Raw genomic sequence first — 25,230 nt, 5'->3', positions numbered from 1 at the left:
AGTGGAACAAGAAACTGTGATAGTGACGAGAAATCATAATGAAATGAAGAGTTCAATAGATCAAATGACAAACACATTAGAGAGCCTTAAAAACAGAATGGGCGAAGCAGAAGAGAGAATATCAGACTTAGAAGACAGAGAACAGGAAAGGAAACAGGCAAACCAAAGAAAAGAAGAAGAAATTAGAAATCTAAAAACTATTGTCGGGAATCTACAGGATACTATTAAAAAACCCAACATTCGGGTTCTAGGAGTTCCTGAAGGCATGGAGAGGGAGAAAGGATTAGAAGGCATTTTCAGTGAGATACTAGCAGAAAATTTCCCAGGTTTGGAGAAGGACAGAGGCATCTTAGTACAGGAAGCTTATAGAACCCCTAATAAACATGACCAAAAGAGATCCTCACCACGACATGTTGTAATCAAGCTCACCACAGTGAAACATAAAGAAAAGATCCTAAAAGGTGCAAGAGAGAAACGTCAGATCACTCTTAGAGGATCTCCAATTAGACTCACAGCAGACTTCTCATCAGAAACCCTACTGGCTAGAAGGGAATGGCGAGACATAGCCCAGGTACTAAGAGAGAAAAACTGCCAGCCCAGAATACTATATCCTGCAAAGCTCTCATTTGTGAATGAAGGTGAAATTAAGACTTTTCATAGCAAACAGAAACTGAAAGAATTTGTTGCCACTCATCCTGCCCTGCAAAAGATGCTTAAAGATGTCTTACACACAGAAACACAGAAACATGGTCACCAATATGAAAGAAGGTAAAGGAAGGAAACCTCACAGCAAAAGATCACAGGAAGCTCAATTTCTCTTTGACATAGAATTAAACTCCGATGCTCTGTTAAAGCAATGTGTTAAAGTAATCTATTATGTTCTCTTGATGTCTGTTAAATTCTAATTGTTCAAAAACAGCTGAATTTTTATTAAGAGCTATGGGTTATTTAAATATGTGCTTTTTTCAAAAATTTGAATAATCACCTTGTAACAATGATCAAATTTGGTCTATGTTACGTCATGATTTTAAGAAATCTTATTTCAACCAGATATTTTGGATTTTGAGCCTTCTTGGCATTCTTGACAGGCATTCAAAAAATCAAAGTTTCAAACAATCTGGTCTCTAAAATTTCCAGTAAATCCTGGACTTTGGGTTTTCCAGTTTGGGCCCAACTGAAAAAATCGAAGGACCTATCTCTCTCATCTTATAGAGACACCAACTAATCAGTCTATTTGGAGTATATTAGAAGTACTGTCAAGATGTAATGTGGTACCAGACTTTAAGTTTCTATAATGGAAAATGCTATTAATACAAATGTTTGAGAATTAAAAAGTCTAATGATCTTGTGTTACTAGACATGATAGTTATCTTAATGAGAAAGCCCCAGAGGCTTAAAGGGTTAAATACTTGTAAAATCCTACAGGTGCTTTCAAAAATACTGTGAAGTAAGCAAGTGCCTCTTGTTGGTTGATGAGTTTATAATTTTAAACATGGCGACTTAAAGTCTTTTGTCATCCACAGTTATATATGATCTGCTGCTCATAAAACTAAAGCGTTGTTGGTTCTGTGTTTAGCTGTCCTCCTATAGGTTCCTATGGACTTTTTCCAGCCACTTTTATTGTATTCAGTACTTTGGGATGGCTCTGTAAACAGATGAAGCCAATAATGTATTAACAGTACCAACTGAGAGAAAGTATGGTTAACTGAGGTTACTAAGAAGAAAAAGCAATTCAAATCAATTGACAATCTACAAAAAGAGTTAAAGATTTTAAAAGCTATTATTAAAAATGCTATATTGGTCTATTATGCTATATTATATGTGTGTACATATTGTATGTCCACATGGGGAAATTTTATTAAGAGTTTTATTTTAAATGGCTTATAGATAAGATTGTCCATAAATTTAAGCTGCTAAAATCAATCAAAGATACATTTTAATTTGTGGGACCTGAATCTGTGTATCATATGTTTTAGACTTGTTGGTAGAAAGAAACTAAAAACATTTTAGATGGTTGTGCTTAAGTTTACTGGCTAAACAAACTACACCATGTTAGATATTGAAGAGGTGTTTTCAAATACATGATTCTTAAAATTTATAGAAGGCATTGGACCTTCTGGTAAATGTTTTCTTAAGTTGTTATCTAATGGTTGAAACGGTTTGCTAAGTATTCATGTGATATTGCTATTGTCAGCAAGTGATCTAGGACTTGCTCCCTCATTTCTCTATTCTAAGCCCAACTTGTTCTTTCATTTCTCTATTCTCTTCAAGGTAGGAAACTAATTCTATTATGAAGGAATCTGTAGGACGCACAATTTAATCTTTAGACCTTATAAAAGAGATGGCTAACATTTTTCTGCAATAGCATAGCCAAAATAAGAACTCAAATAATAATCTCATAGCTAGATTCACTTCGCCATCAGCGAAGTATACAGTAAGTAGAAAAAACCTCCCTTTCAGACCAAAGGGAAAGAAAGTTTTAAAGTGAGAATATAATTTTCCTCATGGGCATTGTCTACCTTAGAAAAACTACTACAGAACATGCCTGTGACTATAGACTTGTAGTTCAGGCCACCGAAGATTAGAGATGGGACACGGGCACTCCCTTGACTTGCATCCTCTGGTCTGCTTTAACACAAACCAGGAGGAAAAGAAAGCTCGGCATCAGAAGCAATGGGTTGCAGGCCTATTAATGGCTGATCTGTACAGTGATCTGCCCTCAAGGAGACCCAACAGGCCAGTCCACTGCAGTGGCTTTCAATGTGGTAAGCCTGGGCTTCAGCAGAAGTCAGCTTGTGAAGAGCCCTGGCAGCTCTGCCAAGAGTTGGATCACTGGAAATGGACCTGCCCTGGAGTCGAAGGATGCCCAGGTCAGAGCCACAGATCTTATTGGCTCTAAGCTGAAAAGCCCTTCAATCAGCCCAACTTCCAAAGTGACCACTGCAGCTGAGGGGATGGTCAAGTAGGGTCAGCAACATTGCAGGCAGAACTGTAAATTTCTTGTTAGAGATGCAACCTGCCTTTACCTGGCCAGCTCTCCTCCAAGGCCAGCCAAGTAATGAAAGTCAACAGAGTGCCTTCCCCTAGGAGGTTCACACCTCCCTTAGGATATACCCCATGTGAAGAGATAGATAGGTCTGGGCCTCTGAATTTACAAGGCCTAAAGCCCACCAGATTATTATCAAGCCCCTTCTATCAGGTTCTATTTGCCTCTCAATCAGAAAACTTAATTGTAGCTTAGACAGCACCTTTCTTAGCTCCTCTAATAATGACTCTGTCCTTTGTTCTAGGCCCTGTCTAGTGCACTTGGGCCTCATTCCTTTGTAATCATAACCTCTACTCTACCACCAATGGCTCTACTCCCAACATGTGTGTACTGATGGTCCTCTTCCCCACTTAATGCTGTATAATTGTTCAAACCTGGTAATTGCCACTCTTAGGATCATAGGTTACTATCCTCACTCTGTCTTTTATGACCTTGTCTAAATATGATCAGAGTCGGCAAACTTGGAAGGCTTCCATAGCCTTGGCAACTCATGACGAGAGCCTAGGGTGGTTACTGGCGCCATAAACTAGAGTGTCAATTTGTTGGGTCAACAACAGGAGCCACTGTGCACTTGCTCCTCATGTGGGATCTCTGTCCTTAATGTGCTGTACATTGTGATTTAATGCTATAACTAGTACTCAAACAGTATGTTTCACTTTGTGTTTCTATGTGGGTGCAAACTGTTGAAATCTTTATACTAAATTGATCTTCTGTATATAAAGAGAATTGAAAATGAATCTTGATGCAAATGGAAGGGGAGAGGGAGCGGGAGGGGGGAGGGTTGCGGGTGGGAGGGAAGTTATGGGGGGGGGAGCCATTGTAATCCATAAGCTGTACACTGGAAATTTGTATTCATTAAATAAAAATTAAAAAAAAAAAAAAAAAAAAAAAAAAACTATATTTTACAAGTGATCAAAATGAGGCCAGCCTGAACCTAAAGATTCACATCTGTGCAATTCCCAACGTCTTATTCTTCCCTTTCTACCTTTAAAAGTTTGCAGGATAGGTTTAGCAAAGGGGCAAATGTATTGCAGTTATGTCACACAGTGACTGGCAATTGGGAAGGAATTCCAAGGCAGACAGAACCAGGGATCTGTTATACAATTTGTTTCCCTAACAGACCCCTCACGACTTATAAGGAAATCTGAAGAGAGAAAACTCAAATCCCTTGGCCTCCTGACTGCTCTAATTCCCCTTGGTCACATTAGTCCACATGACACAGAAATCTCAGAGGCTTGCATTTTCCAGACTGGCCTTCCAGAGACTAAGAACTGCCCGAGACAACTGGGCTGGTGATCAGGCAACGACTCCCCAGGTGGGTGCCAGCCAGTCTGAGTGCCCAGCATGGGACTTCAGCCTGAGCAGCACCCTGTGCCCTTCAGCTTCAGGAAAAAAAACGTCTTGGCCAAGCCAAGCAAAGTGGGCCAGCAAATGTTCAGTTACTGCTTCCTGGATATTTATCCTGGTTTAAAAAAATAGTCATTAAAAGTGATTGTTTCTGATTTAACCACTATGATTTCCCCACTGTGCCCCCTCCCATCCCCCACCCCAGTTGGCTTTGTGCTCACCAGCAGGTGAAGATGAAAAGGAGGAAAACTCCAGTAATGACCTTTGCTGCCTTCATGTGAACTTCTGAGAATGACTTTCAGGGCCTGACCAGTGTCTAGCCTCATCTCTCCCTTGCTCACTTCCCTTTAGGAGCTCAAGCTGACCAGTAACCAAAGTTTTCCAAACAGTAATCCCTGTATCCATTCAATGGCAATACCTTGCCTTCAAGCCATAGCATCAAGAAAATTTCAATAACACAGATACAGAGTGCTCTGTTTTTGGAGGCAAGATTATCCTTGCTGCATCCTCCATCCCTTCAGCCATAGATCCCTCTGCCAGGCCCTTTCTTGGGATACCTGAACACCACTGGCAGGCTGTGAAAAGACCTGGGACCTAAAAAACAGCATCCCAGACCCTCCCTGGACTTCTTTCCATCAGCCCTGTTGAACACAGCCGTTCTCACTCTGGCACCAGACATCCTCAGACTCCTCACAGTGCGGTCCCTGCACTGCCACAGGCCATTCCCAACAATGGCTCTTCCCTCCCTAACTCCTGCCTCTTCTCATCTGCCTGGTGACCATAGACTTCCGTGGAAAGACCCAGCCCAGTCAACACCTCTTTGAGGGAGACTTCCTTGCCTCTCTCCAACCCTTGCACACATGCCACACAGTACCATGTTCGTACTTCTTTTTAAGACTTGCCACTCTGAGTGATAAAAATTTTTTTTTTGTTCCTGTGTCTGTCTCCCTTACTGAAGTGAACCTCAAAAAATGTAACGTTTTTTGCCTCCCCAACATTCAGCACAGTGTCTGGCATGAAATCAGTTTTCAATAAATGTTTACTGAATGAACAACTGACTCAGCAAATCAAACGAAAACAAGGATAAACAAGTTCATGCTTTGATAGTTTGCATTTCTAAGTTTGTACTTATATGCACTTGAGTTTTGCCTTATTTTGATCTCTGAATACCTCATTCATCCAATTAACAAACACTGGATGCTTACAACCACAATTTATTAAACCTAGGATACTTTTTCATATTTAGCTTTTCTAAAATCAGGCTTAATCTTACAAGCAACTGCATCTTACAATTAACCAGTAGCATTTCCTTTCTTTGTGGTACATGAAATAATGATATATTTTGCAATTAGTGACATCTAAGATTCAAAAAAATACAGATTGTGCCAGGCACCGGGCAACAAAATAGGGACCATGGCTTGGCTGAGCTTCCTCAATTTCTTCATCTGCAAATAGGAGCAAGAGTGACCAAGGTGTCTGCTCCACGTTCTCTCTACCAACCACATACATCTTACTTTCCTTGAGGGTCTCTATCTTCCCACCTTGATCCTAGTTTCAAGACAACAGCTCTCTGCCCTTGGCTATAACTTTTCCAGAGTATCCTAAACTCTTAACGGGAAGAGAGGATGTGAAGAATCTAGACGCACATTCTTGCTTGCACAGACCTGGCCAGCCAGCATCCACCCCCGCCAGCCCCAGGGACAAGCGATACTCCCTGTGGGGCTGGCCAGGTGTTCATGCTCAGGTTCCTCACTTTTGACTCTTGTCTTCCTCTGCAGGGAGTAATACATCATCTGACCACCTACTACCCAGACATTCTGATTCCTTTCCAGTAAAATCTAAAGAGTAGATTTCTGCTCTAAAGCTCATGCTAGGCTTTCTTTACTTTTGGTTCCTGGGGCCAGGAAAGATTCCATTCTTCAGGAGAGTGTCCACCTCCTCTGTGGAGTGGAACTTTACTCTCAGACAATCTAATGCTGCCTGTGTCATAATGTATGCCCAGTGCCTATTTGGGGCAGGAATTCAGCAAGTCCCGTGACTCAGTGAGCAAATAGTTATCTTTCAAACTCATTATGGGGGAAATAACAAAAGGTACCATGCTTATTATGTATCTGACGTTCATCTAAGCAGCTTGCTTCAACACCAGTTTTAATCCTGCAAACATTTCTGGAAGATAATAGCTGTTATAACTCCCATTTTCCTGAAGAGGATATTAAGTCCTGGACAAGCCAAAAAATTTGTTCCAGTATGTCACACAACTAGTAAATAATACCACTGACAGCAAACCATTCCCTCTTGACCCAAAGTCCCCAACCTTTCTCAGACTGCTCTACTGCCCCGATGCTCCTTGGTGTATTAACTACCCAAGAGCGCTGGACTCTGCCCCTGCCTACTGTGTCTGTGAGATTGGCTCACTTAGAACCCAGGCTGTTCATCTTCGTAGCCTGATCCCCCTACAACACCAGGCTGCCTCTCCAGCCATCCAGTCATTTCTATACCATATTACCAAGGCATCCATCAGGAAAAGGCTCAAATCTACAGGGAAAAGGGAGTCATGCCCTTCCAGCCTCATTCATACATTGCCTTCCAGTTCATGTTTTTCAAAGAAAGAGAACCTAATCAAATATTTCAGGTTCACTCTTTTCCCTTTGTTACAGTTTTAAGTGATCTCTTTGTGATCATTTCCACACCTGGAATCTGAAAGCAGAGAAGTTCATGCCCTTGGGCAGCCTCCCTGAAACTCAACCTGTGAGTTATGAACACTCCACAGAGGATTTTCTGCAACACTGCTCCCTTGCTCTCCCCTCTGCCCTTTGTTCCTGTGCCATAAACGCTATCTGCTTTGTCCTGAACTCCAAACCTTATTCAACCAGTACTTCCAAGTCTCAAAAAAAAAAAAATAAAGAAAGAAACTACAATATGGAAACATTATTCCCTTTCCTGGGTTTTTTTTTTTTTTTTCTCTTGTAAAGAGGATTTGGATCCTCATTGCATCAATCATTTTCACACATGCGTTAATCTCATCCTTGGAAACCCAACCAGGCTCTTAAGCCTATCACTGCTTTATACCTCAGTGGGATGTAGATAATCTGCTAAAAATTGCACAAACAGTAAATAACAGCACCAAGATCTGAGCCTCAAACTCCAACTGCAAGGTTAGGGCATCAGTTTGAGTACCAGCTACTCCACTTCTGATCTAGTTCCCTGCTAATGTGCCTGGGAAAGCAGCGGAAGATGGCTCAAAAACTTGGGCCCCTGCATCTGCATGGGATACCCAGAAGTTCCTGGCTCCTGGCTTTGGACCAGCCCAGTTCTGACCGTTGCAGCCATTTTGGGAGTGAACCAGCACATGGAAGATCTCTCTCTTTCTCTCTGTCCCTCTGTCTCTCTCTCTAACTCTGCCTTTCAAATATATATATAAATCTTTAAAACAAAACAAAACAAAAAAGAACTAGTAGTTGCTGTGCCCTGTTCTCAAATGGTCTATATGACTTTATGATTTCCCTGTGAGGGAAGCAGCAGGAGCCTGACTTCTTCTCAGTTAAGGAAACTGCAGTTCTCAGAGACAAAGCTGGTAAAGGTCTCCTAGCACAGAAGCAGAAGGACTGAGGTTGAGGCTAAGTCAGGGTGATTCCAAAGCCTGCTCTATGAATGGTGAAGAGTTGGAACCTTGGTTTCATTTAATTTTGTAGGCAGGTTGAAGACTCAGAAAAGAAAACATCTGTTAGGGGTATGCGAAGGGTGGCCAGGCTAAGAGAGATAAGGCCATGGAGTAAAGATGGCCAAAAGAAAGAAAACTAGTGGGGAGAAATTCAAGCTTTGCTGCACACAAGTCCTGAGACACACCTAACTTCTCTGCCTGGGAGATTTCTTGAAGGGCCCAAACAGCCTCCTGTCCAAGTCCTCAGCATGGGCTGGCCCGATATTTAGCACCTATTTATGATCAAAAGACTGCTCTGTATTATAAATATTTATACATCTCATTAAATAATAGCCTGTATAAATATTATTAGAAATGTACTGCAGGAAACCACAGAGTTCGCAGCTGATCCTCCAACAAGTGTGCAAACTTCTCCAGTGCTGCGTACAGAGAAGAAAAGGGACCTGGAAATCAGAGGCTGTTCTTTGCAAAACTGTTTCAGCAATATGGAAAGTGGGCAACTGCCAGAAATACTCTGCTGAAAAGTAATCATTTAAGGATTGTGCTCTTCCTGTTTTCCCTTTCTTTCCCCCTGAATAATCAACAGCCATAGATGGCTTCCTACAACTACAACCCTCCAGAGTGACTGAGCTCACCTTACCTTCAGTCCTATTTCTTAAGAATCTACTTCTCCAGGATCAATTTGGTGACAGTTTCCATACAAACAGTGTCCCAGGGATTAGGAAGGAATTCAATGCCGTCTCTCAACTTTGATCTTTGGACTTTGCTGTGGGCTCATGTACACATGCCTCACATGATTTATTTACTACTTAGTTATATTACAATCAGAGATTTTGGAGCCTGGGAAGAAAACGATGAGCAACAGGTAAGCTTGTCCACTTTAAAGGGATTAAATACCATTTAATGTCACATGTTCCAGGATGATGAGAAAATTAAGGGTGGGAGGGAGATAGGTAATGTGCAATTACAGTGGGTTCTCTACCAGTAATAGTCATGAGAGGAAAAGCACAGCTTACTTAAAGGCATCCTTCCTCCTGAAAGTGAAAGGTCATGTCTGACAGCCCCCTGCTCAGGTTCTTTTCAAGGCTTTCAGTTCAAGGGGAGATTTTTTTTTAAGTTTTCAGGCTGCCGGTACTGATTCTAAAGAAACCAAATGGTTCCTGGGATCCTCCAACCGCTTAAGACATATTTCATCAGACATAGCCGTGGCCTGGAGGAGATTGTACAAAGAGTAAGAATACACTTCCAGGCAAGCCTGGGGTGACCAGGACCTGTCCTGGGATCAGAGGAAGGGTAGGGAGTAAGTAGAGAAACCATTCCCTAGATGCCAGGAGAAGGTAAACAACACCCATGCCTAGCAAACTCCTAGAAGACCAGGACAAGCCTTTTATACTGAACAATGGACTGTAGCTGTGCATTCAGAGCAAGGTCAGAAGACTCTTAAGAGGAGGAAAAGAGGAAGGGAAGGGAAAGGTGCAGAGAGAGGAGGAAAGAAGGAGTGTGTGGGAGGGAGAAGAGAAGACATGGAAATTCAATTGGGGTAAGGAGAAGATTGGGTGCGTCTGAGGAACTAAGAGACCCCCTTCATTGCCGTAGGGGGTGGAGAGAAAGAAAAAGTAGGGACAAGCACTGTGGCATAGTGGGTAAAGCCTGCAGTGCTGGTATCCCACATGGGTGACCACATTGAGTCCCAGCTGCTCCACTTCGGATCCAGCTCTTTGCTATGGCCTGGGAAAGCAGTGGAGGATGGCCCAAGTCCTTGTGCCCCTGCACCCACATGGGAGACCCAGAAGAAATTCCTGGTTCCTGGATTCAGATCAGCACAGCTCCAGACGTTGCAGCCATCTGGGGAGTGAACCAGCGATGGAAGACACTTCTCTCTTTCTCTCTCTCTCTTTCTCTGCCTCTGCCTTTCAAATAAATACATAAATCCTTTAAAAAAAGAAAAAGTAGACATATTCCTTGGCCAACAAATAATATTTACCAGAGAACTGCTGGCCAGGCAAAGCCAATAATGCAGAGAATAGAGATCATGAAAATATCAGTTCTTGGAGCTCCAGATCAAAAACAAAATATAAAACAAAAACAAGCACCACAACAAAACCCTTTTTCTACTCTGAGGGTCACCCATGCACACCTGGAGCATTGACTGTCACCCAGCCAGAGAGACTTCTCTCAGGAGACCTGTGATATGTAGCTTCCTGGAACCAGCTGTCAGGCTGTGAACCAACTTGATGCCCAGATCATTGAATAGCGCTGCTTCTGAGCACAGAGGCTCTCAACAAGTCATCCTGCAAAGATGTGTAGTCCTTTAGTCCTATCTTTCTCTACTTTTCTTAAGCTGTTGTATTCTTTTCCTTAAGTTGTATTTATTTTAGTTGTATTTATTTGAAAGGGAAAGCAGTAGAGAATGAGAGAGCGAGCAAGAAAGAGACAGAGAGATTTTCCATCTACTAGTTCACATCCTAGATGCCTGCAACAGCCAGGGCTGTGCAAGAGGGAAGCCAGGAGCCAAGAACTCCATGGAAATCTCTCACCTGAGTGGCAGGAACCCAAGTAATAAAGTTATCACCTGCTGCCTCTCAGGGTGCACATTAACAGGAAGCTGTATCAGAAGCAGGTGCAGGACTCAAACCTAGGCACTCTGATATGGGACAGAGGCATCCCAAGCAGTGATGGCGTAACTGCTGTACCATAGCACCCACCCCTGAGCTCCGTCCTGACACTTGAGGATATGGGCTCGGCCTGTCTTAACCTTCCATGCCCCCAGCATATACACACATAGTAAGCACTCAATAAAGAGCTAAGGAATGAATGGAATTGGGAGAAATAAGGGCAATTATCCCCATACTACTGAAAAATAAATCCTTGGTACCTCTAGGTATTGAGTGAGGTATAAGGGTCATCATATTGGTTTAGAAAATCAGGAAATCTTGGTCTTGTCACATATGTATCTACTACTGATCAATATTTGGCAAGCCCTTTCACTGCTCCCAGGAATAAAATGAGCCCTATTAATTCTGTATAACCACTACAAGGGATTGTTATGAAGATTAAAAAAATTAGTGGACACAGAAAGGCTTTTAAACAGAGAATTACTTTATAAACAGAAGGAATCAAAAAATTAGATGTAAAATCACATCATGAAAGACACATGAAGGGTGGTCCTCAAACCAGTTTTCTTCCAGCACCAAACCATCTCCTGACATCTGAAATTGTCAAAAATATTTGTCTACACCTGGGTGTGCTCCTCTATCTAACAATTTGACTTCTTATTAACCAATATTCGATATTTTCCCTATGTCAGGATATAAGGAATAGGAAGTTAAAAAATTATGATCTGTGATTTTAAAGAAATGGTATATCATGTTGCTAGGGTCTGAATGTTTATGTCCACTGAAAATTCATGTGTTAAAACCTGACCCCTAGGTGATGGTATTAAGAGGTTGGGCTTGGAGTGTGCACTTAGTGCAGTGGTTGAAACACTACTTGGGATGCCCTTAGCTTCATATTGAAGTGCCTGGGTTTGAATTTTAGCTTCTCCACTTCTGGTCCAGCTTCTTGCTGGTGTACCTCTTGGGAGGCTTCAAATGATGGCTCAAATACTTGGGTCACTGCCACCATGTGAGAGATCTGGATGGAGTTCCTAGTTCTAGTACAGCGTGCCCCAGCCCTGGCTGTTTCAAGCATTTGGTGAGTGAAGCTATGCCGGGAGATTCTCTCTCTCTCTCTCTCTGCTTTCCCATTAAAATGAAAAATAAGTAAACAAACATATATTTTAAAAATCCTTAAAAAAAAAGGTTTGGCCTTTAATGGGTGTAAGTTATGAAGGCAACGCCTTCATAAATAGGATCAGGGACCTTATAAGAGCACCTGAAGAGACTTTCATCCCGTCTACCACATGAGGACGCAAAGGAAAAAGCAGCAGTCTGCAAACCAGAAGGTAGCCCTCATGAGAAAGCAAATCTGCTGGTACCTTGATCTCAGATTTCCCAGGACTCATATCTGTTGTGTATAAGCCTCCTGGTTTATACTATTTTGTTATAGCAGCCTCAACAAAGATAAATGTAAAGGTTTAGATTTTGAAAATCTAATGGTGATGCCTCAAGTAATGCCTAGTTTATGTAATCCAAGCAAAACCTAGAGTACCTAGTTAAACTTCATGTAGCAGGAATGTAGCTTTCTGCTGCCACCAGAATCCTGGTCACACATATATCAGGAGCCAAGCATCCTATCTCAACTCCACCTTTCTTAAGAACTGATAGTTGGTTAACAGGAGCACAAGTTTACTGTTTTCATGACTGTTCCAACAGTTCTGAAGCACTAGGTCAGGAATTCAATATTTTTCTGGTTTTCAAGGATGTTTGTGTTCTGTATTAGCTCATTTTTAATAACAAACATGAGGGCCAGTGCTGTGACATAGCAGGCAAAGCCACCACCTGCACTGCCAGCATCCCATATGGGCACCAGTTCGAGACCTGACTGCTCCACTTCCAATCCAGCTTCCTGCTATGGCCTGGTAAAGCAGTGGAAGATGGCCCAAGTCCTTGGCCCCTGCACCCACATGGGAGACCCGAAAGAAGCTCCTGGCTCCTGGCTTCAGATTGGCACAACTCCGGCCATTGCGGCCAATTGCGGAGTGAACTAGCAGATGGAAGACACCTCTCTCTCTCTCTCTCTCTGCCTCTGCCTCTGCCTCTCCATAACTCTGCCTTTCAAATAAATAAATTAATTAAGCTTTAAAAAAATAACAAACATGAGACATTTGGAGGTGGGGCATAATATTAAATCAGAAAGACAAATAGAAAAGTTGACTGTCCTTTTAAGTTGAAGTTGGACTCCAAAAGGTAGAAAAGTCAGAACCACTAGAACACCAAGCCTGCCTTGCAATGTAATAACCACAAGGACCATAATGGAGCTAGTTTTGAATGGTGGCCAGAAACTACCATTTTCCAAGGACCACAAAGAACAGCACAATAGCAGACAAAGAAAACACAACACCCAACCACAGTAAAGGCCAAATGCACAGTGAAGATGCTAAAGAAGTCAAGGATCTAAAAATCCAAATTATCAAATCACATTCCTAAACACCACCAACAGATGGCTCTTAGAGCAAAGTAACCTTTGAATCTCCCACGTCATCTTTAGTAAAACGCTGCTCATTTCCTCTGTCTCTTCTGTCCAACTCTTTTTTTCTTTTTTAAGATTTATTTTATTACTTGAAAGGCAGAGAGAGGTAGAGACAGAAAGAAAGCTCATCCATCCACTGGTTCACTCCCACATGGCCACAACGGCCGGAGCTGAGCCTTACAGAAGTCAGGAGCCAGGAGCTTCTTCCAGATATCCAATATGGGTGCAGGGGCCCAAGGATTTGGGTCAATCTCTGCTGCTTTCACAGTCCATAGCAGAGAGCTGGATAGGAAGTGGAGCAGCCAGGACTCGAACTGATTCCCATATGGGATGCTGGTGCTTTAGGCCGGAGCTTTAACCCTCTGTGCCACAGTGGTGGCCCCAGCTGTCCAACTCTTAAGGTGCAACAAAGCTACTCCTTACTTGCTTATAAGGCCTTGTTCAATCATCCTAACAAGACAGTTCTTTTGCAAACAAAGGGAGAGGGGAAGGTATAATGCTATATCTACCATTTTCACATGAAGAAATACAAAAGCTTGAAAAGTTCAATATCTTGTGACAGTCAGAAAGCCCACAGAGGGTAGAGGCCACATGCAAATTTCTGTTTGTCTCATATAGAGTGAAACTCTTGCTATCATTCTGAAATGACCTGTCTTTCCATCCTAATCAAGCTGCCTTCCTTCTGGGAACAGTCAGAATGGGCTTCCAAGTCTACTTATCCCATGAAACCTTGTCAGATAGACTTCAGAAATTATTTTGGGGCCAGAACTATGTAGTAGTAGGTCAATCCTCTGCTGCAGTGCCAGCATCCCACAAAAGGGCACCAGTCCTGGCTGCTCCTCTTCCAATCCAGCTCTCTGCTATGGCCTGGGAAAGCAGTAGAAGATGGTCCAAGTGCTTGGGCCCCTGCACCCACATGGGAGACCCAGAAGAAGCCCCTGACTCCTGGCTTCAGATGGGCCCAGCTCCAGCCATTGCAGCCATTTGGGGAGTGAACCAGTAGATGGAAGACCTCTCTGTCTCTCCCTCTCACTGTCTGTAACTCTACCTGTCAAATAAATTTGTAAATAAAATCTTTTTTAAAAAAAATGCTTTCTCCATGCTTTTCTAATGACAACCTTAAATCACAGTAATCCTACTGTTGAAACAGAGATCAACTGCTAGTGCTCTGCCCCCTGCTTCCTTGTACCTCCAGATAAGCACAGTGTAGTGTATTACAGTAATAGAGGAGCCTACTTAGTTGGGGGAAGAATATTAATGTATAAAACAGTCAAATGTTTTTTAAAGCAAAGATGCCTAAGACCTCTCTTCCACTGGAGAGCTGTAGAAGCACACTGTGGGAAAGCCTTCTGTGCAGCTTGGGGCTGAACACTGTCCTCCTCCTAGGGGCAGTAAGGTAGAGACCCCACTTCCATGAAACACATATGGAGAATAAGGAAGATGCGAGCGAGTCCACCCAGACAAGTGCAGCAACAGAGTCAGCTATGGTGGACAAAACCAATGGACACCAAGTTCCCTAAAGGCACTGCTCTCAGTCTGATGGCCTTTCAGTCTCCTAGCAGAACCCTAGAAACAGAAAAATGAATGAGCATAAACTTGGGGACCAGCGTTCTAATGCTAAGTGCAGTCATTTTATTTTAATCCCTGATATGCCAATTTTAAAGCTAAACCCATAATTTTAAAAATTACATGGAAATTTAGATATTCATTCTTACATGGACTTCTGTTTGTGAAACATAAATTTCTGACCTCCTTGAGTTCTCAATTTAAATATATACATGGATTTCTACCCCTTACACACACACACCCTGTCATTTTCTTCTCCAAGAGGCTGTTGTTGATTTGCTGACATAATTAACCACGAAATGATTTTCTATAGAACTAACCAGATCTTCAAAGCAAGGCCATTAGCATTAGCATATTGGCTGAACTCCACAGCCTTTCCCAGAAGTCACTCAAATTAAAACAACAGAACCCACCAACCTTAATGACTGCTGTCAGATGTAGGCAAATTCAGGAAGGGCTCAGAGCAATATCAGGTATAACCACAAAATCCATTCTCCATGTGGTCTTCCAAAACTCCCTCCCAAAGTCAAGGTCAAGCCAGAGGCTGGCTGAGGTTTGGGGCCTAAACTTGTGTTTGCTAGATTACAAAGTATGGCCAGGCCAGGTGGCTTTAAGATCCAAAGAATGAGTTATTTCAAGATTAAACATTAGACTTGAGGAACAAAGATAGTGTGCCATTCTACAAACAAGGCCCTGTCAAAATCACCATGGGGTACAATTCAAGTTTGAAGACCATCAAAACTTCCTCTGCCCAAAACAAAGCCCAAGTTCTTTACTTGACACATAAAGACCTTTAAGCTCTGACTCCTGTCTTTCTTTCCAACCCTAGCTCCCTCCCTCCCAGAACTCAACCCCTTATTCTCCAACTCTACAAAACTACCAGCAACCCCTCAAAAGAAGGTCTAATGCCTTTGTTCCTACTGTTCCCTCTTCCTCTAAAACAAAGAATACCAATTTGGGAGTTCAATAAGGAATAACTATGGATCTTGATCCTCACAAATAATGCAGGCAAGCTAAATCAAAGCAATCCTGAGATACAACTTCAACAACTTGGCAAAAGTTGAAAATTTTGATATCACCCACATTTGGCAACAGTGTGGATGAACGGGCAGTTTCATATATTTTTCATGGAAGAATAATTAGTTCAACCATTTTTAGAATAATAGCCATATCTGTCCACTTTTTAAATCTACTCTTTCACACAATAGTCTAAGAATTCATACAATGGTTTACCAAAAAATATGCAAAAAGTGTCTAAAACAACATTCTTCTATAAACACAAGATCACAACAACATAACCCCAGGAATAAATTAAATATGGATTAATAGATGGCTTGTTGAAATTGATACTTCAGTGGCTTTTAAAAACAATGAGGTGCCAGAGATTGGTCTAGCAATTAAGATGTTAGCTAAGATGTCCCACATCCCATATCTGAGTCTGTGTTGAAGTCTTGGCTCCTCTCCCAATTCCAGTTTCCCGCTAATACACACCCTGGAGGGAAGGGGAGGGCAGTGGTGAAAGTGGTAATGAAGACTCAAGTGATCCACATGGGAGACCTGGATTGAGATCCTGACTCCTAGTATTAGCCCAGCCCAGCCTTGGCTTTTGCGGTCATTTGGGAAATGAAACAACATATGAGAGTTTTCTTTGTGTCTCAAATAAACAATTTTTTAAAAAAACAGAAAATGAGAAGGAACTAAAGAAAGATGCTAACTATACATTATTAGCTACATAGGCAAGACCCATGGGACAGTATGATCCTGTTTTGGCCCATTTTGCAAAACAGACAGAGCACCACTGGTTCTTAGAGTATGGTTTCCAGAGGAGCAGCATCAGTATCATCACTGGTTAGAAATGTAAATTCTCAGGCTCAGGCCAGCCCTACCAACCAGCAGTCCTGTTCAAAAAACCCTCTAGGTGGTCCTGACAGACTAACATTTGAAAATCAACAAAGACCTCACCTGCAGGATTCCAGAAAAAATAACAGAATTGCTTGGTGCCTTAATACATAGGGAAAAGAAATGCACTGGGGCTTGGAGGGCATTTAATGGCCCTCTCTCTGCAGCCTTAGTCCTCACAATAAGAGAGATCTTCCTTGTACTGGGATGAACTGTGCTTCGCATGGCTTCTGCTGTTTTTTCCCATCGGGTCACCCAAACATGCTCTTTGCCCTTTTGGGTGAGCTGTCCCTTCACGTGTTTCAAGATGACTCATGAGCCCTGCAACTGAATCTTTTAGGTGTTTTCTTTCCCTCTACCCTCCTGGAGGTCCTTTGGGTGCAACATACGCTGGGGCATCTCAATGGCCCATGCAACTCAACTCTAGAACTAACATTGCAAATAACTTGTTCTTTGAAGGGAAAAGAGGAAGGCTGCCAGGGTATCTTTACAACTATCTCTGCAGTGAGCTGCAAGGTGACAGTCTTCCAATATCTTACCCTTCCAAGGTCAGTAGAAATTCACACTATCTGTTCAATATGTGCTTCAGAAGGACCCAAATGCCTCTTAAACTTACAGGTGTCCTGAGGCAACCCTCCCCTAAGATCAATAAATGTCGTCTGAATATTTATTCTGTATCCACAGCTAAGTGTATGACCTTATCAATCCTGCCTGATTTTGTAGAGGTCCACAACTTAGAGATAGAAAACCAAAAAGCAAAGAAGCCAGCTGGCCAAGGTCACAGAGCTAGCCAACAACAGCAAAAGATTTCAGTTCTATGTTTCATTCACTGAAACAAGTGGTAATTTTTTTAAGATTCTAGCAGTAGGGATGGGTATTTGGTGCAGTAGCTAAGTCTCCCCTTTGGGATGTTCACATTCCATATAAGAGTACTTGATTTAAGTCTCTGCTCTGCTTCTGATCCAGCTCCCTGCTAATGTGCACCATGGAAGGCAGCAGGTGATAGGTCCAGCACTTGGGTCCCTGCCATCAAATGTGGGAGCCCTGGATGCTGTTCTAGGCTCCTGGCATCAGCCTGGTCAAGCTCTAACTGTTTCTGCTGAATGAACTCTGCTTCACTAATGGCTTTAGTAGTGGTTTCTCAAATAATTTAAGATGCTTCAAAGGGGATTTTAGGGACCTCCAGGGAAAAGGATGTCTCATCTGGGAAAGAAATCTTTTCCCTAACACATCACACCCACTTCTCCACAAATGTACTATCTGCTTTCCCCAATGTAGCTTGGTGAGGAGCACCACTACGCACAGTAACACTCTAGCCAAGAATCCAGCAGTCATCACTGGTTCCTCATACAGGTGATTCAGGATGTTGCACTCCTCTACCACATATCCATTCTTCACCTTCTCTGCCTGCTCTGGGTCCTGGGGACTACAGCTAGATCTCCTAGATTCTTCTTCCAGTTGGAGATTTCAGCAATGGAAAGCCAATGCAGACACTTTAACGGAAGGAGAGTAACAGTGGGGCTCCTTCCCTGGGGAAGGAGACTATCTGCACCTGTATTCCTAAAGTAACAATTCAAGGCAGCCTTCTCCACGTGGTTTCTCCTATTGGTTCTGACAACCATTCCTCCCCTTGCTGCTGTAGGCCTAGGGATACAACAACACGACTGCTCTTTGGCCAGGCATCCAGGCTGCTCGTGTCATTCTTCAATTCCTTTACTGAAAATTACACTAATTTCAGTGTTTCCTTCACCATGCCCTTACAAGCTTCAAGTACTAAGTTTCGTATTGTTACTGGAGACCTCAAAATCCTCTCCCTTCATCCTCAGTAATCCCCTCTTTATATTTTAGTCAAAATCTCATGTTGAAGGCTTCTACTTCCAGCCAAGGTGGAGTAACAGGAATCACATTCATCCCTCTGCTTCAAATGGGAAAATATAAAATATACAACACAAAGGATTTCAAGACATTGGATATCAAGCAAAGGTACAAGAACCAGAGAGAGAGAGTGAGAGAGAGGAAGTCCTACAATTGTTCAAGCTTAATGCCTATGAAATGTCTACTGACCATGGCACAATGGCACAAGATGAGGGAATACAGGTCAAGCACAATGGTCCCCCTGAGTGGAGAAGACAGAGATTAGAGTTTGTAGAGAACAAAAAAAAAAAAAAAAAAAAAACTAGGATCTTGTAGCCAAGTAAAAGAGAGAAGAGAACTGCACACAAAGAGAAACACAAAGGGTATTTCTCAGATATCCAAAAGAGTACCAATCACTGCAATGCATGTAAGTGATAAAAACGTCACAACGGAATAAACAGTGAGGCTTACACAGAGACAGTAGCAGTCCTATTCAATCAGCCACAGCAGAAAGCTTCCTAACCACAGGGCAGTGAGTGGAGTACACAAAGGTATTTACTCCAATAGTGACAACAATTCATACTAGACTAATGCTCTTGTGGTCCTGAACAAGGTTTAAAGCAAGAGTTAAAAGGATAAAATTGTTTCGGAGTAACTTACATACGCCCCAGAACAAAGCACAAATTTGTTTATAGAAATATAAAAATATCCAGGACCCAACAAGGTAAAATACACAGTGTCTGGCACTCAAGCAAAAGTTACGAGACATGAAAAGAAAGACAAAAACTATCCAAAATGAGAAAAATCAGAGGACACTGACTAGAAGTGACAAAACTGATGGTGGACACACATATTTAAAACAGTTATTATAACTGTGTTTCATTTGTACAAAAGTCTAGAGGAAAGATTAAACATGTTTAGACATGAAAAATACAAAAAATCTTTGAAATTCTAGAAATGAAGAACATCTGAGATGAAAAGCTGATTATGTCAGACGATACATGTTAGTTACCTTCAAGACACAGTCATATAACTATTCAAAAAGTAACAGAGGAAAAAGATCTTTAAAAAACGAAAGAGCATCAGTGAGCTACTGAACAACTTCTCGTGGCGTAGTATATATGAATGGGAGTCCCTGAGGAAAGAACAAAGATAGACTCAAAAGAAATACTAGAAGACACAATCATCCAATATTTTTCAAATTAAAACCCACATAATTAAGAATCTCAATGAACCTGAAAGCACAAAAAATATGAAGAAAACTAAGAAACATCATAATGACATTGTTCAAAACCATAGTAAAAAAGAAAACATAGTAAGGAGAAAATCTTAAAAGTAGTCAGGCATGTTGGGGCAGGGTGAGGTGGGGGAGAGAAATTATTCAAAAAAAAAAAAAGGTGTGAAACATGGATCAGTACATGGCACAGTTAAATCACTCTTAGGACACTCACCTGATATATCAGATTGCCTGGGTTCAACTCCTGGCTACTACACTTCTGATCCAGGTTCCTGCTAATGCACACCCTGAGAGGAAGCATGTGATGGCTTAAGAACTTGGGTCCCTGGCACCCTACAGGAAACCTGGATTTAGTTCTAGGCTCCTGGTTTCAGTCTGGCGCAGCTATGGCTCCCTTCCCCCTTTGCATTTTAAATAAAATGAAAATAAATAATTATTTTTCAAAGACAGAGTGACAACAAATTTTTCATAACACATAGTGCAAGCCAGGAGACAGGAAAGCAAAGTCTTCAAGCACAAAGACACTTGTATATAAAATTCTTTTTTTTCTAAGATTTATTTATTTATTTATTTATTTTGAAAGAGTTACAGAGGGAGAGGGAGAGATAAGAGGGAGGAGGAAGAGGAGAGGGTGAGGGAGAGAGGGGAGGGGGAGGGGAAGAGGGAGGAAGAGAGAGAGGGGGAGAGGGAGAGGAGAGGGAGCGGGGAAAGGGAGATCTTCCATCTGTTGCTCCACTCCACAGATGGTCACAATGACCAACACTGTGCCAGGCTGAAGGGAGATGTCAGGATCTTCATCCAGGTCTCCCACGTGTGTAGCACAGGCCCATGGCTTCTGCTGCTCTCTCAGGCCATTATCAGGGAGCTGGATAGAAAGTGGAGCAGCCAGGACACAATTCTATATGGGATGCCAGCATTGTGGGTGGTTGTTTTACCCACTACGCCATAACGTAGGCCCCTAGAATTCCATATCCAGCAAAACAAAACAAAACAAAACAGAGGTGAAGTAAATTTTCACAGGGTAGATAATTTTTCTTAGTGGTTAAAACACTCATATTCTGCAGTGGCCATACTGCTAGTCACCATGCAGATGTGAGTGGGGTACAGGGGCTAACTGACATCTGTCTCCCCATACACCCTACCCTGGCTGTGTGGCGTGTTCTGCTAACAGGGCCCTCTGCCTTTCTTCATCCTTCGGCACGGGTTCTGAAGTTTCAGTGAGAGAATCTTGTTTCTTCCAGACCTGTTCAGATATTTCTAACATTTTTAGGGGCTATAAAAAATGATCAACTTAAAAATTAGCCTGCTACTGGGACCTGTGCTGTGTTGTGTTGAGTAAAAGCCATAAAGACACATCCCATATGGCACCGGTTCATGTCCCAGCTGCTCTGCTTCTGGTGCAGCTCCCTGCTAAGGTCCTGAGAAAAGCAGTGGAAGATGGTCCAAGTGTTTGGGACCCTGAACCCACATGGGAGACCCAGATGAAGCTTCTGGCTCCCCTGTGGTCATCTGGGGACTGAACCAGCAAGTGCAAGATCTCTCTGTCTCTCCCTCTCTCTTTGTAGCTCTGAACTTCAAAATAAATAAACAAATCTGTTTTTTAAGTTAAAAAAGTAAAAACATGCACAATCCATTTCAGAGTATCTGGGTTTGAGACCTCCCTCTGGCTCCTGACTCTAGTTACCTGCTAATGCAAACCCTGGAAGGCAATGTGATGGCTCAAGTAACTGGGTTCCTGCCACCCATATGGGAGACCTGATTCCATTTCTGGCTTTCAACTTTAGCCTGACCTACTCCTGCCCACTCTGGACATTTGAGGAAGGAGCCAGCAAATGAGACTTCTGTCTCCCTCTTTTTCTCTGCTTCTCAAATGAATAGATAAAATATTTTTTTTACAAAGAAGAATCAATGCTTTTCATACAAAGACAAAAACTTCACCACCAGCACTACACTACAAGAAGCAGAAGGGGAGGGGTCAGCGCCGTGGCTCACTTGGTTAATCCTCTGCCCGCGGCACCGGCATCCCATATGGGCACCAGTTCTAGTCCCGGTTGCTCCTCTTCCAGTCCAGCTCTCTGCTGTGGCCCAGGAGGGCAGTGGAGGATGGCCCAAGTGCTTGGGCCCCTGCACCCACACGGGAGACCAGGAGGAAGCACCTGGCTCCTGGCTTTGGATCAGCGCAGCGCCGGCCGTAGCGGCCAATTGGGGAGTGAACCAACAGAAGGAAGACCTTCTCTCTCTCTCTCTCTCTCTCTCACTGTCTATAACTCTACCTGTCAAATAAATTTTCAAAAAAAGCAGAAGGGGAATAATAGTACGTGGAAATTTGGAACTACAACATAGAAGACAAAACACAAGAGTAACTATTGGTTAAATATAAAGACTGTCTAAAAATTAATTTGTCTTACAATGATAATTGACTGCTTCAAGCTAAATTAATAACCATATGTTGTGGGATTTAAACATATGTATAAGTAAAATATATAGCAACAGTAACACAAAGTCTGGGAGGGAAGAACAAGACATAATGTTGCTGTTCATTTCTTATATGTGATGTGGTACAACAGAACTTGAAGGGAGACTCTGGTGAGTTAAAGATGTATACTATAAACCGGAAGCAACCACTACAATAATGTCCCAAAAAGGAACACCTAGTAAACCAGTAAAGGAGATGTACAAACATTTGTTTTTTTGTTTTGTTTTGTTTTTGTTTTTTGTTTTTTGTTTTTTGTTTTTTTTGCCAATTACCCAATACCACAGTGAATTTTGGCTCATGGCTCTGGTCCAAGGTAGGGGGCCATACTTGAAGATGACCATCTCCTCTCAGAATCCCAAGGTGACACAGGGGGCACATGCATGGGACAGGGAGCACATGTGCAAGTATCCTCTGGTCCCTCTTTTGTTATACAGTTTCCAATATTCACTCAAGGGGCTCCAGCCTGATGGCCTTACCTAACCCAAATCACCTCTGCAGTCCCCACCTGTGAACTCCACCATCAGATTATGTTTCTGCCCTCTTCACACCTCACAACAGGGATCCAAGCTCCTGGCTCCTGACTTTGGATGGACACAGCTCTGGCCATTGCAGCCATTTGGGGAGTGAACCACAGGATAGAAGACCTTTCTGTCTGTCTCTACCCTTCTCTGTAACTCTACTTCTCAAATAAATAAATATTATAAAAAAAAAAAGACAGTGATTGTCAGGCCTTAGTTTGCAGACCAGTCAAAACAGAAACTCCCTAAAAGAAACCCACTTTAAATATCAAGACACAAATAGGTCAAAAGTAAAAGGAGAAAAAAGATAAGCAATGTAGCAGTAATGAAAAGGAAACCATGGTAGACATATCAATATACACTAAGTAGGCTTTAGAGCAAAAGTATTACCAGGAATAATAACTAAGTAGATTTCAGATCAAACAATATTACCAGAAATTACGAAATAATAAAGGGAATGAATCATCCAGAGAACCAAACAGTCCTATGATTTATGCACCTAATAACAAAGCATGAGAATATATAAGGTAAAATCTGATGGAACTGCAAGGAGAAAGGCATAAATTCACAATCATCACAGGAGATTTCAAAACCATGCTGTCAAGAATTGATAGAGATAGAAAGCATGCAGAAAATTAGCAAAAATACAATGAGCAATAGTAGTCAATCAACATGATCTACTTGACAACTAAAAAGCACGCTACTCAACCAGAGCCGAATCCACTTTTCAAGTACACAAGAAACATCTACCAAGACAGACTACATTATGAGCCATAAAACCACTCTCAAGAACTTAAAAGGTTTCAAGTCATACAAAGGATGTTCTGTGGCCACAACGGAATTAAATTATAAATCACTAATAGAAGGATATGTGGAAATCCTTGAATATCTGGAAACTGAATAACACTTCTGAATAATCCATAAATCAAAAAGGAAATTTTTTTAAAGTATTTTAAATGATCAAAAATGAAAACATAGCAAGAGTTATGGGATGCAAGTGAGCCATAGCTAAAGAAAAGCACAGCATCCAATGACTAAATTACAAAAGAAGAAAAGTCTCAAATCAACTTCTTCCTTAAGAAATAAAAAGAAGGGCCCAGCACTGTGGTATAGTAGGCTAAGCTTCTGCCTGTGGCACTGACATCCCATATGGGTACCTGCTCCTCTTCCAATCTCTAGCTCTCTGCTATGGCTTAGGAAAGCAGTAGAGGGTGTCCCAAGTGCTTGAGCCCCTGTACCCATGTGGAAGCCCTAGAAGAAGCTCCTGGATCCTGGCTTTGGATTCGCCCAGCTCTGGCCATTGTGACTATTTGGGGAGTGAATCAGTGGATGAAAGACCTTTCCACCTGCCTGTCCCTCTCTCTGTCTGTAACTCTACATCTCAAATAAATAAATAAAATCTTTTTTTAAAAAGAACTAAAAGGAAAAGGAACCCATAATGATAAGAAGGATGGAAATAGTAAATTTTAAGACAGAAACAAATAAAGACAGAAATTATAGGGAAAATAAGTGAGTCTTGGGGCCAGAATTGTCACCGCCTGCAATGCCAGCATTACGTCCAGGCCCCCTTTCCTGTTCTTGCTCCTCCACTTCCAATCCAGCTCCCTGATAAGTAGCTGGAAAACCAGCAGAAGATGGGCCCAAGTGCTTGGCCCCCTGACACCCATGTGGGAGACAAGATGGAGTTCCAGACTCCTGGCTTTGGTTTGGACTAGCCTCAACAGTTGTAGCCATCTGAGGAGGGAACCACTAGATGGAAGATCTCTCTCCCTCTCTTTCTCTTTTTGCCTCTTCCTCTCTCTAACTCTGCCTTTCAAATAAATAAATAAATCTTTTTTAAAAAAGGAAAGAAAAAGAAAGTAAAAGAGTCTTAAAGATGGTTCTTTGAGAAGATCAATCAAATTTCTGGACAGAATGCTCAGGAAAATAAAGGGAAAAAGATGCAAATTGTCAATAGTGTGGGATGAAATTGTAATAGTATCAGAGACACTAAAATGTTAAGAGAATAAAGATCATGGGCAATGTCACACAAATAAACTAGGCAATAAGTATGAATACCTTGATATACATAAACTGTAAAACCTCACCCAATAAGAAACAATGGTGACATCAACAAGATAGCACATGCACAGATGAGAATACCATCTCAGAGTCCAGTGGAGAAGTTCCAGCACATCATGTGAGGAAAACATCTGAAGCACTGAAGAGGGCAAGAAAGAATTTCACTTTACTTGTGTCATCCCTCCCCTAATGCCGCATTGATCAGTGCTAAGCAAGAACCCATCAGGCCACAATTCTTCCCAGAGGGGAAAGTGGTGCACAGTAAGCGAGCAGCAGGCTTCTCCAGCTGTGCAGGACACTCTTCAAAGGGCTCATCTCCTTCCCACCTCACACATCCAACTGAGGGCCCAGCTGAGATAAAGGAAGAGAGGCAGTAATCAGAGCTAACAACTCAACAAGGGCCTCATATCCTACCAAGCACTTTGTAGACTCCAT

At 42.1% G+C, this 25,230-nt stretch overlaps 1 protein-coding gene across 5 annotated transcripts in view; it reads right to left on the bottom strand.

The window, feature by feature from the left end:
- The window catches only part of FGGY (FGGY carbohydrate kinase domain containing), a 511,589-nt gene that overhangs the window by 480,188 nt on the left and 6,171 nt on the right, over nt 1–25,230 (bottom strand). For 3 of the 5 annotated variants that reach the window (XM_062193366.1, XM_062193370.1, XM_062193369.1), the window contains exon 1: nt 8,695–8,797. The exons of the other annotated variants lie outside the window; for them this stretch is intronic. The gene's annotated coding sequence lies outside the window, so the exon portion shown is untranslated. Of the gene's footprint in view, nt 1–8,694; nt 8,798–25,230 lie in introns of those variants that run through there. 5 annotated transcript variants of the gene reach the window in all.

This window comes from Lepus europaeus, chromosome 5, assembly GCF_033115175.1.
Source record: "Lepus europaeus isolate LE1 chromosome 5, mLepTim1.pri, whole genome shotgun sequence".
Lineage (NCBI taxonomy): Eukaryota > Metazoa > Chordata > Mammalia > Lagomorpha > Leporidae > Lepus > Lepus europaeus.
Note: the sequence above shows the minus strand (reverse complement) of the source record. Positions and strands in the feature narration are given on the sequence as shown.